This window comes from Prionailurus bengalensis, chromosome E2 (assembly GCF_016509475.1).
Source record: "Prionailurus bengalensis isolate Pbe53 chromosome E2, Fcat_Pben_1.1_paternal_pri, whole genome shotgun sequence".
In the NCBI taxonomy this organism is placed as follows: Eukaryota; Metazoa; Chordata; class Mammalia; order Carnivora; family Felidae; genus Prionailurus; species Prionailurus bengalensis.
Window position 1 is genome coordinate 17562105 of NC_057352.1, and position 15421 is coordinate 17577525.

The window sequence follows — 15421 nt, forward strand, 5'->3', positions numbered from 1 at the left end:
TAAGAGACATACAATATTTGTCCTTTTGTGACTGGCTTATTTCACTTAGTATAATGTCTTCAATAATACTCCACTATTTACCACATTAGTCAAAAATGTGTATAAACATTCTTAGTGGACTCTTGAGTTGCTTCAACTTTTTCACTACTGTCAAGAATGCTTTACAAACGTGGGTATACAAATATGTTTGTGTCCCTGCTTTCAGTTCTTTTCAGTATATAATCAGAAGTGGAATTACTAGATCAGGTGGTAATTCTGTGTTTAACTTTTTGAGGAAATGTCAAATGTCAGTTTTTCCCAGTGGCTGCACCATTTTATGTTTCCTCCAGCAATGCTTCCAATTTCTCTGCATCCTAATCAACACTCATTTTGTTTTGCCTTAAAAAAAAATCATTCTAATGGGTGTGAAGTGGTATCTCAGTCTGGTTTTCACTTACATTTTTTTTTTTAATGTTTATTTATTTTTGAGAGAGACAAAGACAGAATGCGAATGGGTTAGGGGCAGAGAGAGAGGGAGACACAGAATCCGAAGCAGGCTCCAGGCTCCGAGCTGTCAGCACAGAGCCCGATGGGGGGCTCAAACTTACGAGCTGTGAGATCATGACCTGAGCTGAAGTCGGATGCTTACCGACTGAGCCACCCAGGCGCCCCAGAAATTTTACTTCTTCTGACATATCTGGACAATTAAGAACACTCTTAAAACAAAGGGAAAATAGGAAATCTCAGTAAAGAAACATGATATTAAAGAAAGAACTAAATGGATATTTTAGAACTGAAAAATACAATAACCAAAATTTAAAACTCACCAAATGGGCTCAATAGCCAAATGGAGATTATAGAGGAGAGAATCCAGCAAACTTGAAGGTGGAGCAATAGAAATGATCTGATCTGAACAGAGATAAAAAGCTGTTTTCTGTTGTTTTATTTTTAATGAAATGGGAGGTGGGGGCGGTGTGGTAGATAAAAATCAGACATCCATGTCATTGGATTCCTGGAAGGAGAAGAGAAAGTGCAGGGCTGAAAAACAGATGAAGAAATAATGGATAAAAACTTCTAAGTTTGGTGAAAGACCTAGGATTCAATCAGTTAAAGAAACCCAAACAAATACACCCAAAGGAATCCAACACTCTACGATTTTGAAACTTCTATCTATGTGAAGTTCTAACTACTAATTTCCAGAGAAAATTAAATATGTCCTACTTAATGAAGATAAATGTGTCCTGTGTAACAACTGAAGAATCAGAATACAGAAAATGCATTTAAGTAAAGTTACAAATCTATAGGTAAAGAAGGAATAGATAAAAAGAAAAAAAGATATAAATAGTAATCATGAAGAGACATTCCAGAAACAGGTTTATACGGCTAGCATATTCCACAAGTTGACCAGAACATACTATTATAAACTGGAAAGCAATTTTGCAATATCTGATAAAGTTGAATGTATCTATTCCCTATGACCAGGTACCACTACTTCTATGTAAAGAATGGCAACAAGGAGGGGCACCTGGGTGGCTTAGTCAGTTAAGTGTCCAACTCTTGGTTTTGGCTCAGGTCATGGATCTCATGGTTTGTGAGATTGAGCCCCATGTCAGGCTTCACACTGACAGCGTGGAGCCTGCTTGGGATTCTCTGCCCCTCCCCTGCTCACTCTTGCTCTCTCAAAAAGAAAGTAAAATTTTGAAAATAATTCTGTTCTTATTTTCCCTATCTGAAAAAGATAGGGAATGTTGTTGTAAAAGCCTTAGCGGTGCCTGGGTGGCTTGGTCAGTTAAGTGGCTGACTTCAGTTCAGGTCATGATATCACAGTTCATGAGTTCAATCCCTACATCAGGCTCTGTGCTGACAGCTGGGAGCCTGGAGCCTGCTTCCGATTCTGTGTCTCCCTCCCTCTTTGCCCCTCCCCCATTTTCTCCCTCACCCCCCCACTCAAAAATAACTAAACATTAAAAAAATTTTTAAGGGGCACCTGGGTGGCTCAGTTGGTTGGGCATTCAACTTCAGCTCAGGTCATGATCTCACGGTTCATGGGTTCAAGAGCCACAACAGGCTCTGTGCTGACAGCCCAGAGCCTGGAGCCTACTCCGGGTTCTGTGTCTCCCTCTCTCTCTGCCCCTCCCCTGCTCATGCCCTGTCTCTCTCTCCTTCAAAAATAAACATTAAAAAAATTTTTTTAAATTTTAAGCCTTGATACATTTCTTATGTTTTCTCAACGTGTAAGTTCTGATTGTCATTAATGTGTGAATCAAATCTTACTATTAAGCAAATTTCTATATATTTCACAGAGTGTCTCATCAGGAAACCTTTTCTGATATACTCAAAAGTATCTTCCATAGGTAAAGGACTTCCTACATTCCATAAATTCATGAGACTCATCACCAATATGAACTCTAAATTCTCTAAAGCTCTTCCTACGTTATTTACATTCATGTAGTTTCTCAACAGTGAATTCTTTAATTATCTCTAAAATTTCTACTAAACCCAAAAGCCCTGCATATTACTTAATTAATAGTTTTTCTAACTAGCTGTAAATATACTTTTGTAGTTTTAGAAAACAGTCATCTTGCTAATAAATGCTTTGTGGAAGTGAAATGCCTATTAGAGGATGATGCTCTTCCAGCCTGTTGTGCATGTGTGTGTATGTGTGTGTGTGTGTGTGTGTATATATATATATAATAATCTCTTTTAACTGAGATATAATTCATGTAACCATAAAATTTACTCCCTTTAAGTGTAAAATTCAGTAATTTTTAGTATATTCACAAAGTTGTGCAATCACTACCACCAATTCCAGAACATTTTCATTACCCCAGGAAAAAACACTATCAACATTAATAGTCTTCCCATTCTTCCCTCTCCCCAGCCCCTTATCACCACTAATCTACTTTCTTTTTTTTTTTTTTTTTTTTAATTTTTTTTTTTCAACGCTTATTTATTTTTGGGACAGAGAGAGACAGAGCATGAATGGGGGAGGGGCAGAGAGAGAGGGAGACACAGAATCAGAAACAGGCTCCAGGCTCTGAGCCATCACCCCAGAGCCTGACGCGGGGCTCGAACTCACGGACCGCGAGATCGTGACCTGGCTGAAGTTGGACGCTTAACCGACTGCGCCACCCAGGCGCCCCTCTTTTTTTTTATTTATTCAATTTTAGTTAGTTAATATATAGTCCAATATTGGTTTCAGGAGTAGAATTCGGTGATTCATCATTTACATACACCACCCAGTGCTCATACAACTACTGATATACTTTCTGTCTCTGTGGTTTTACCTCTTCTGAACACTTTATATAAATGAAATCATGCAATATTTGGCCTTTGTGTCTGGCTTCTTTAAATTAGGGTAATATTTTCAAGGTTCATCTATGTTTTAGCATGAATCAGTACTTTATTTCTTTTTTTAATAGCTGAATAATACTCCATTTTATGGATATACAACATTTAAACTTCAGACACTTACTAAGTTTCATAACAGCAGGAATTTTCAGATTCCTATGTTCCTATATTCCATCCCTATGTTTTACAATCATAGATTTTCTCACTAGAATGAATTCTCTCATCACGAACAAAGTTTGAACTATAATCAATGATGTTCTCATATTCCTTATCCCATAGAATATCTCTAATAAATTCCCTGATGTGGAGTAAGAGACTTACGCTTTTTTATAATTGGTTCCATTTCCAGCCATTATTTCCATTTTAGCTAAGATCTCAGTCTTGAGACCCTTGCCTAAATCGTGCTTTTATTTTGCCAATTATTTCTGGAATTGGGAATCCTCCAAGGCAAGATTTTCCTTCCATTACCTTGCACTGAGAGCCTTTTTTCCCCCTAAAAACGTCTTTGTCTCACATCTGGACTCCAAATCTGAAAGGACAGTAGAAGGGAAACAATGATTTTATTTTCCCTGTATCATAAAAATAAAATTATTACATGGAGGAAATAAATTGAAAATAATGAATATCAGCAGTCAATAGCTAACACGGTATTGGAAATTTGAAGAAAAGGAAGGAAACTCCGAGAATGAGAGGACTGTACATATGATAAAGAAGTTATGAAAAGGTAAAATGTTAAGTCCATGGTTCTGAAATTTAGGTGTTGATCACAATCAACTGGGAAAGTTGTTGCAGAGTGCTGATGTATAGTGACCAACCCAGATGGACTGAATCAGCATCTATAGGGTAGGTCCCAGGCATCTATATTTTTAATGTCTCTATTGGATTAATTCTGATGCAGATCAGGATTTGATAGTCCCTACTTACAATTTTTTTTAATGGCTTGTCTTTTTTCTTAGAATGAAATTCAAGTAATTTCTCATGGATAACAAGGCCCTACTTATAAGACATTTCATTCCACCCAATCCTCTTCCATACAATCCTTGTTTTGTTTTGTTTTTTCGTGTCTATTTTTATATTTGAGAGAGAGTGTGACTGGGGAGGGGCAGAGAGAGAGGGAGACAGAGGATCTGAAGGGGACTCTGTGCTGAGAGTGGAGCTTAATGGGGCTCAAGCAGGACTCAAACTCACAAACTGAGATCTTGACCTGAGCTGAAGTCAGACACTCAACTGACTGAGCCAGCCAGGCACCTAAATCCTCTTCCTTTTAGTTCCAAGATCATGCAGTATTTATCTCCTGTATCTATCTACCTCCCATCCATGGATAGGCTCATTATATTGTTTCCTCCATTCTCCATTTCATATGAGAATAAAAGTATATCCAAACTAGCAGAGCTAAAGCCAACCATTCTTATATTTCTTAGAAAAGTATCTCAAAGACTTTTCAGATATTATTCACAAGTATACCATACTATAAAGCTTATAAAATTTTGATCAGAAAGACCTGGACCTAGGCAGTTCAGTCAGCTGAGCATCCAACTTTTGATTTTGGTTTAAGTCATGATCCCAGGGTCAGGGGATCAAGCCGCATGTCGGGCTCCACACTGAGTGTAGAGCATGTTTGGGATTCTCTCTCTCTCTCTCTCTCTCTCTTTCCCTCTCTGCCGTTCTCCCCCTACTCACATGTTCACGCTCTCTCTAGAAAAAAAATTAAAATATAAAAATAAATTTTAAAAAGACTTGGAACTACAGTAGAGAATATGCTAACTCAATAATATGGAGAAAGATCTTCATGGGGACCAAAGTGCCATGGGTGCCATGGCTGTTCACTAGAGGATGGTAATAAAGGTTAGCAGATAGCCTAAAGAAAATCAAAAGTGGTGGATTAACCAAGTGGGACCAAGAATAATTTTCCATTATTACTAAAGCAAGGTATATATAATAAAAGTAAAATAAAACAACATTATTTGGCTGCTTAATAAAATAGATTGATGAAAATTGAGGGAACCAAGACTTTGACTTGGAAATAAACAAGCAATCTACTAAATAAACCTTGTGTCAATTGTGGAAATATAATCCAAATAAAAAAAACTTCTAGAGGGAGGAAGATGGTGGTAGAGTAGGAGGAACCTAGGCTCTCCTCATCCCACAAATACTATTAGATAACTATCAAATCATCCTAATTGCCCCAGAAATCAACCTAAAGACTGGTAGAACAAACTCCACAACTAAAGGTAGAGAAGAGGCCACATCAAAGAAGGTATAAAGTGCGGAGACGTAGTTGGGAGAGAAATAGACCCTGGCAGCCATGGTGGGCAGTAAGTGGGTAGAGAGAAGGGTGAGAGACAGACTAGCACACAGGGGAGTACAGGGAGAAGATGATTCCCCATTACAGTGGTTTGGAAAACAAGAGGGGCTGAATTTCATGAGTTCTTACAACCAGCAAGGCTTAAAGCCTGGAGTTTTAAAGGTTAGTGGGCTTGGCTGGGGAGAGCCCAGAGGGCATTGCACTGCTCTTGGAGAGAAGACAGGGCAAACAGCATGTGGACACACAGTGTGGAAATAGCAATCTGAAGAGCACCTGGAGCACACAATTGGGAGCTTAATTGCTCTTCTGGGGATGTGTCCCAAAGAAGCAGCATTCAGGGAGAGACATCTCCAGGAACAAAGGAACGGGCTAGTGCCATTTCCCTCCCCCACTCCTCAGCTTATGCTGGGACACCTGCTGGAAACAGAGCAGCACGGATGCTGGCTACCTAATTTGCTTACATCAACCACATGCGTGCGCGCGCGCACACACACACACACACACACTCCAGAAGAATCACCCTTCTCAGTCATGCTTGCCTCAGTCTCAGTGTGGCGGGCCCCCTCCCTTAGAAGACCAACCCAAACCCCTGCCAACACTGTGTCTCCAGACACAGGAGTTTTATGTATGGAATTGCTGAATCACTATATTGTACATCTGAAACTATATGTAACACTGTATGTTCACTAACTGGAATTTAAATGAAAACTTATAAATAAATAAATAACCTCTAGAAACCATAATATTACAAACATTAAATGATTTTTCAGTAGTACCTAGGGCATACAAGTATAGTGGTCAGAAGATAAATCATAAACTTAATGCTTATATTAATGAAAATAAAATAATAAATAAATGAGGCACCCCTTTCAACAAGTTAGGGATAAAAAAAGTAAAACAAGGAGTGCCTGGGTGGCTCAGTCAATTAGGCATCTGACTTCTGCTCAGGTCATGATCTCACAGTTCATGAGTTTGAGCCTCCCACTGGGCTCTCTGCTATCAGCGCGGAGCCTTCTCTGGATCCTCTGTCTCCATCTCACTCTGCCCCTACCTCACTCGGGCTCTCTCTCTCTCTCTCTCAAAAATAAGTAAACATTAAAAAAAAAAAAAAAGTAAAACAAAGAGGGGCGCCTGGGTGGCTCAGTCGGTTGGACATCTGACTCTTGATTTCAGCTCATGTCATGATCTCATGGCTCATGGGTTGAAGCCCCCACAACAGGCTCCATGCTTGACAGTGCAAGCCTGCTTTGGATTGTCTCTCTCTCCCTATCTCTCTGCCACTCCTCCACTTAAGCACACTCACTCTCCCTCTGTCTCTCAAAAACAAATAAAACATAAAAAAAAAAAAAGTAAAACAAAGAAAAGTAGAAGGAAAGAATTAATAAACATAGAGGCAGAATATAATGAATTGGACAACACATTTAAAACTGTATATAATAGGGGCACCTGGGTGGCTCAGTCGATTAAGCATCGACTTTAGCTCAAGTCATGATCTCATGACTCGTGGGTTCAAGCCCCACATCAGACTCTCTGCTGCCAGCATGGGGCCCATTTTGGATCCTCTGTCCCCCTCTCTCTCTGCTCCTTCCCCACTCACACTCTCTCTCTTTCAAAAATAAATACAAATTTTTTAAATAAAATGATATAAACAGCCTGGGGCGCATGTGTCTACAATGAAAGTATTCAGTTCTCAGTTAAAGAGATTGATTAACTTGATATACATGCCTGCCATGGGGTCTTAGTATCAGGGCTTGCTCTAAGAGAATTTCTTCCCTCCAAATTTTAAAGCAGAGGTATAGAAAAAGAAGTGTTTACACATTCTCTGTGAGAGTGTAAGCTGGGGCTGGTGGAGTTCAGTCTTTGTGACTACAACTGGGGACAGAATTAGGGTCTGGGCCCATATTTTGACATGTATAGAGAAACTCAGGCAGATGTTAGGGTCTGTATGGATGGCAGACTGGATACATGCAGAGTAACTAAGTAACAAGTAATAATACATCGTATCACCCTGTTAAACTGGATTGGAATTAGAGGTGGCAATGTACACTAAGCAATTTAAAAATTATTTAAATTTTAACAAAGCAGAATTCCATATCCAGAGAAAAATGTATCCAAGAATGAATGCAAAATAAAGGCATTTTTAGATAAAAGAAAACTAATAGAATTTGTCACCAACAGACCTGCATTACAAGAAATGATAAAAGGAAGCTCTTCGGGCTGAAACAAAATGCTACCAGTGGGAAAACAGGATCTGCAGGAAGAGAGCATAATTGGTAACTCACTGGATAAATATAATAACTCTTTTTATTATCTCAAATTCTTTAAACTACATATGACTATTAAAAGCAGTGTGTTGTGGAGTTTATAATGTATATAGATATAGTATATATAACTAAAGTGACTGTATTAATTTCAGATAAGCTAGACCAGTGACAAAGGCACATTGTCATGTGCCATTAGGAAGACATAATTATCACGTATTTGTATGTACCTAAAAACAGCATCAAACAACACTGTACTTGCATGACCCTAAGAATGAGTGCCTCCTTAAATTTTGCACCCCAGGGGCTTTACTCACTTCAGCATTATGTCATCCCAGCCCTGATTTTAATATCCACCTCTCAACTATTAAAAAAAAAAAAAAAAGAAAAGAAAAAATTAGTGAGGATATAAATGATATGAACTATCAACCAACTTGGACTAATTAATATGTATACAATAATTCACCTAATGACCATCAAATACATATTCATTTCAAGTGCACATGGCATATTCACCAAGGCAGACTATATAATTGGGCCATACATAAAGTATTAATGAATTTTTAAGGATCAAAATCATATACCATATATTCTCTGATCAAATGGCAGCAAGTTGGAAATCGGTAAAAATGAAGTATGTAGAAAATCCACAAATATTTGGAAATTAAACAACACACTTCTAAATAATGCATGGGTAAAAGAAGAAATCAAAAGGGAAATAAAGTATTTTTAAGTGATTGATAAAAATGCAACATATACATATTTGTGGAATGGAGTTAAAGTAGGGAATTTCTGGCTTTGAATGTTATATTAGAAGAAAAGTCTGAAGTCAGTAACCAGAGGTTCCACTTTAGAAAGCTAAAGACAAGGAGCGCCTAGGTGGCTCAGTCGGTGAAGCATCGTCTGACTCTTGATTTTGGCTCAAGCCATGATCTCACAATTTGTGAGTTTGAGCCCTGCATTGGAGGGCAGGGCAGAGCCTGCTTGGGATTCTCTCTCTCCCCCTCCTTCTGTGCCCCTCCCCTGTTTGCACGCTCTCTCTCTCAAAATAATAAACATTAAAAAAAAAAATTAAAAAGCTAAAAACAATCAGCACCTACAAGGAAATAAGAGAAAAACTAAATGAAATAGAAATAAAAACACAAGTTGCCAAGACAGAAGTGATTTCTTTGGAAAGAGCAACAAAATTGATTAAAACTGGCTAACATGATCAAAAATAAAAATCATAAAGACAAATCACTAATAACAGGAATGAAAGAGAGCTTATCACTAAGGAATACATAAATATTAGAAGTCTAAAAACCACCTCATTCCAACAAATTTGACAACACACATGAAATGGACAAAATTCTTGAAAAATACAACTTACTATAAAAAAGAAACAAAATGAGGGGTGCCTGGGTGGCTCAGCCAGTTAAGTACCCGACTTCATCTCAGATCATGATCTCACAGTTCATGAATTCGAGACCCACATCAGGCTCTGTGCTAACAACTCAGAGCCGGGAGCCTGCTTAGGATTCAGTGTCCACTCCCGCCCCCTCTGTTCCTCCCCTGCTCACACTCTGTCTCTCTCTCTCTCTCAAAAATAAATAAAGATTAAAAAAAAATTTTTTAAGAAAACAAAAAAGATGAAATTATAGTATCTGAATAGCCCAATACCCATTGAATAAATTGAATTTGTTACCACAAACAAAGAAAACTCCAGGCCCAGCTGTTTTTACCATAGGATCCCACCAGACATTTAAATAATACCAATTTTACACAGACTTTTCCAGAAAATAGAGGAGTAGAGTTCACATCTTGTTTTTAGAGGCCAGTACTACAATACCACCAATACCTGACAAAGACATTACAAGAAAATGATGTGCCAAAAGCTTTATGAAAAAAAAATTTTTTTGAGAGAGTGCAAGCGAGTGAGTGAGCAGGGGAGCGGGGGTGGGAGGGTAAAGGGAGAGGGAGAGAGGGAGAGAGGGAGAGAGGGAGAGAGGGAGAGAGAGAGAGAGAGAGAGAGAGAGAGAGAGAGAGAGAGAGAGAGACTCTCATGCAGGCTCCAAACTCAGGAGGGAACCTGTCATGGACTCAATCCCACGACCCCGGGATCATGACCTGAGCTGAAATCAAGAGTTGGACCCTCAAATGACTGAGCCACCCAGGGGCCCCAGCTTTCCGAAAATTGCTTAAGAAAATGTTAACAATATGCAATGGGAAAAAGACAGTTTCTTCAACAAATGGTGCTGGGAAAAATGGACAGCTATATGCAAAAGAATGAAACTGGACCACTTTCTTACACCATACACAAAAATAAACTCAAAATAGATTAAAGACATAAATGTGAGACTGAAACCATAAAAATCCTGGAAAAGAGCATATGCAATAATTTCTCTGACATCAACTGTAGAACATTTTTCCAAATATGTCTCCTGAGGCAAGGGGAACAAAAGCAAAAACAAACTATTGGGACTACATCAAAATAAAAAGCTTCTGCAAAGCAAAGGAAATAATCAACAAAAGTAAAAGACAACCAACTAAATGGGAGAAAATATTTGCAAGTGACACACCTGATAAAGGGTGTGTGTGTGTGTGTGTGTATCTCCAAAATATATAAAGAACTGATACAACTCAACACCCAAAAAACAAATAATCCAATTAAAAATTGGGCAGAAGACATGAACAGACATTTCTCCAAAGAAAACATACAGTTGAGCAACAGACATGTGAAAAGATGTTCAACACTGATCATCAGGGAAATGCAAACCCAAACCACAATGTGGTATCACATCACACCTGTCAGAATGGCTAAAATAAAAAACACAAGAAACAGCAAGTGTTTGTGAGGATGTAGAGACAAAGGAACACTCCTGCCTTGTTGGTGGCCTCCTGCCTTGTTGGTAGGAATGCACACTGGTGCAGCCACTGTGGAAAATAGTATGAAGGTTTCTCAAAAAATTAGAAATAGAATTATCATATGATCCAGTACTTAATTCCACTACTGAGTATTTATACAAGGAATATGAAAACACTAATTTGAAAAGATATATGCACCCCTATGTTTTATTGCAGCATTATTTATAATAGCCAGGATACAGAAGCAACCCAGTATCCAGCAGTAGATGAATGGATGAAGATGTGGTGTATATATACAATGAAATATTACTCAGCCTAAAAAATGAAATCTTGCCATTTGCAACATGGATGGATCTACAGGTATAATGCTAAATGAAAGAAGTCAGAAAGAGAAAGACAAATACCGTATGATTTCACTCACATGTGGAATTTAAGAAAATAATCAAAGAAAAAAGAGACAAAATAACAGACTCTTCAGTATAGAGAGCAAACTGATGGTTGCCAGAGGAGAAGTTGGTGAGGGGGATGGGTAAAATAGGGGATCAAGAGTACAGTCACCTTGATGAGCACTGAGTAATGTATAGAGTTGTTGAATCACTTATTGTACACTTGAAACTAATATAACACTGTATGTTAATTATACTGGAATTTAAAAAAAGAGGGGCACTTGGCTGGCTCAGTCAGTAGAGCATGCAACTCATGACCTCGGAGTAATGAGTTCAAGCCCTACAGTGGGCTTAGAGCTTACTTTAAAAAAGAAAGAAAGAGAGAAAGAGAGAAAGAGAGAAAGAGAGAAAAGAAAGAAAAGAAAGAAAAGAAAGAAAGAAATTGAGTAGGAAAAACACACTTCTCCTGAGCTTCTCCTTTACTTTTACACTACTACTATGACACTTCACTTCTGGTCACCAAATGTTTGGGAATTTTCACCCTACCAAGCAATTTTCTAACACTAGATGGGTTTCCTATAATTTAATTCAATTCTGGTGCTATGTACCTGACAGTAGCATCAGACCCCATAGGTTAAGGGCTCAGTCCCACAAAATGGTCCTGTCCCACCTTTTAAGATACCAATCATAAGTTCCAGGTTGTTGCCTGTACTCTTGACTGAATGACCATAAACTGGGGTTCCCATGATCCCCTCCTTGGGTTTGAGCATTTGCTAGAATAGCTTTCAGAACTCAGGGAAACACTTAATTACGTTTACTAATTTATTATAAAATAAAGGATATCATAAAGGATACTAATGAATAGCCAGATGAGGAGTAACACAGGGGAAAGTCTGGAAGAGTCCTGAGCCAAAGAAGCTTCTGTCCCCATGTAGCTGGGGTACACCACCTTCCCAGTACATGAATGTATTCACCAACCTGGATGCTCTCCAAACTCTGTACTTTTGGGATTCTTATGAGACTTCAACACATGCATGGTCAATCATTAACTCAATCTCTATTCTTTCTCTCTTTTCATGGAGGGGAGTGGGGCTGAAAATTCCAAGTTTCTAATCATAGCTTGATATTTCTGGTGACCATCCCCTCTTCCAGAGGATCACCAGAAGTTGCCTTCTTGGAACAAAAGACACTCCTATTAGGAAATTTCAAAGAACATAGGAACTCTGTGTCAGGAACCAGAGTCAAAGACCAAATATTAGAACAAAAGACGCTCCTAGTATCCTTATCACTTCAGAAATTACAAGGGTTTTAGAAGTTCTATACCAGGTACCAGGAACAGTGCAGGGATCGGGTGGGCAGAGACCAATACATGTTTTTCTATTTCACAAATTTAATCTGGAAATATAGATAAGGAAATACAATATGATCCACAAATACAAGGTTGATTTAACATCCAAATGCCAGTCAATTTTATTCATCATATTAGTTGAATAAAGGAGAAAAGACATCACTTCACTAGATTCAGAAACAGTATCTTATAGGGGCACCTGGGTGGTTTGGTTCAGTTAAGCGTCCGACTCTTCATTTCAGCTCAGGTCATGATCTCACAGTTCGTGGTTCAAGCCCCGCATTGGGCTCTGTGCTGACAGTGCAGAGCTTACTTAGGATTCTCTTTCTCCTTCTCTCTGCCCCTACCCTGTCTGCTCTCTCGAAATAAATAAATAAATAAATATTTTTTAAAAAAGTATCTTACAAAATTTAACATCCCTTCATGGTAACAACTCTCAGCAAGCTAGGAATAGAAGAGAACTTGCCAAATTTGATTGAGCATCTATGAAAATCCTCCAGGTATGTGTAATGAAATACTGAATACTATCTTTCTATGATCAAAAAAAGCATGGGGCACCTGGGTATCTTGTCAGTTGAGTGTCCGACTCTTGATTTTGGCTCAGGTCATGATCCCAGGGTTGTGGGACTGAGCCCCATGTTGGGTTCTGTGCTGAGCACAGAGCCTGCTTAAGATTCCTTCTCTCTCCTGTCCCTTGTTCCCATGCCCTAAAATTTAAAAAAAAAAAAATTTAATTAATTAATTAAAAAAATTTTAAGCAACAATGTCTACTTTCACTACTTTTACTCAACACTCTGGTGGAAGTCCTAGCAATTAAAACAAGGCAATAAAAATAAATGAGAGATATAAACACTGGCTAAGAAGAAGAAAAACTTTATTTATAGATGGCAATTATTTGCTTATAAAATCCTAAAGAATCCATAAGACAGGAACCAGCACTTATAGTAAATTTAGCAGAATTTCTGGATACAAAGTTATTATATAATAATTGGCTAATTTGATATATTAGCAGCAAACAATTGAAAAGTGAAATTTTTTAAAAAGGCATAACAGATGTAATTAAAGTTCCCTGCCTGATCAGCCCTCAATCAACTGAGCTCTGTCAACTCTCCCAGCCTTCTCTTGCTACAAGAAGGTGGCCGCAGTGGCACATAAGAAATAAGTAAGAAATTATATATAAATACTTATAAGAATTAAAACAAATTTGCAGCGCCTGGGTGGCTCAGTTGGTTAAGCATCCGACACTTGACTTCCACTCAGGTCATGATCTCACATCTCATGAGTTCGAGCCCTGTTCAGGCTCCATGCTGACAGTGTGGAACCTGCTTGGGATTTTTCTTCCTCTGTCTCTCTCTCAAAATAAATAAATGAACTTTAAGAAAAAAGAATTAAAACAAATTTTTAAAATTTTTAAAAATTTTGTAAAGCACTTTGAGAATTAGTTACATTTCTAATGACTGATAGGCAAAAATGAAATACTTCAGAGAAGGGCATAGGGATCGAAAGAACTTTAGGGTTACTAGAGTGCCAAAGAATCACAAAGAATAAGAGAGATGAGAGTGGTAAAGAAAGGTCTTACTTTATTTAACTCCAGAGTGGCTCTTTGTCTTAAGAGGCAATACAGTGTAAAAAGAGAACCGTGTTAGCTATGATTATTATATTTTTGTTTGTTAATTGCTAAAAGGAAAAATGGAGCTTTTTGAAACAGTCACAGGTCTTTTCTAGAATGCTAAATAAATGTTGATATATGCAAAGTTCATGGATTGTAACTTTCAATGACAGAGTAGGTATAAAACAATTTTTGTTGCAGGAAATGAACATGTTCACTTTATTTTTTAATAAATTACTTTGTTTCAATCCATCACCATGTAAATTTTACAGATTATTTTGATAATCAGTACAAATGATCTGTTCTCTCTAAAGGTGGGTCAGAAAATAACAGAACATCTTTACCAATTTGAAGTTCAAACACAACTTAACACCTGGTTTACTTGACAATGGATATTCCTTAGTTGCCCCACAAGTCACATTTAGCTCCCTAAGAATCAAGGAAGGTAGAAATTATATGATGGGCCTAAGAAAGATCTCAATATCTGCAACACAACAAACCATAACCCATTCCTTTGAAAACAGGGTAAAAAATTTTACCTAGCTTCTTAAAAGATAACCTTTATATTCCAGAGAGCATATTCTGAATCATTTGAAGCAGAGAGTTTAGTGTTTTGAGATTAAGCTGCTGTTCTCCATCATCACATCTCAGCACAACTCCCTTTTGAGCAGAACCCAGATATTCTCACTTCTCTCAAGAGAAGTCTAAGGCCACAATCCTGAATGCTACCCGTCCCTAAAAGCACAAACTCAAGTATTCCTGGTGAAATTCAAAAAATGTTTTCAGGTTTGAAATCCAAAAAGGGAGCTATTACATAGCAAGCAAATAGGCTATGGCTGGAAATCTACGGTAAGAGCAGTTACAGAAATGTGTTTCAGAAACAGATTCTCTACATATTTTTAAGAAATCTGGTTGTTTTATTATTTTTTATTTTTTTAATGTTTATTTTTGAGAGATAGAGACAGAGTGTGAGTGAGGGAGGGACAGACGGAGAGGGAGACACAGAATCCAAAGCAGGCTCCAGGCTCAGTACAGAGCCCGATGCGGGGCTCAAGCCCACGAACAGCGAAATCATGACCTGAGCCGAAGTCCGATGCTTAACTGACTGAGCCACCCAGGCGCTCCAGAAATCTGGTTGTTTTACACAAAAGTTCCTATATATTATGTGATTCCTCAATTATCCAAATATGTCTAGAAACATGGCTAGAAGTGAAGAAAATAATCACAATAAACCAATTAAGTGAAGTAGTGAATTACAAGCAAACTGCATGTTATACAGCTATCATAAATTATCAATAAATGTTCATTTTTATATCCTTTTTTACATTACAGACTAAG

At 37.9% G+C, this 15421-nt stretch overlaps 1 long non-coding RNA gene across 5 annotated transcripts in view; it reads right to left on the bottom strand.

Moving 5' to 3' along the window:
* LOC122495070 overlaps positions 1 to 15421 on the bottom strand; it is a 36667-nt gene that overhangs the window by 14637 nt on the left and 6609 nt on the right. For 2 of the 5 annotated variants that reach the window (XR_006300318.1, XR_006300315.1), the window contains exons 2-4: positions 13033 to 13181; positions 3652 to 3859; positions 807 to 991 (exon numbers count right to left, since the gene is read on the bottom strand). This is a non-coding gene — a long non-coding RNA (uncharacterized LOC122495070). Of the gene's footprint in view, positions 1 to 579; positions 696 to 806; positions 992 to 3651; positions 3860 to 7815; positions 7887 to 13032; positions 13182 to 15421 lie in introns of those variants that run through there. The other 3 variants (XR_006300317.1, XR_006300319.1, XR_006300316.1) reach the window with 3 other exon arrangements.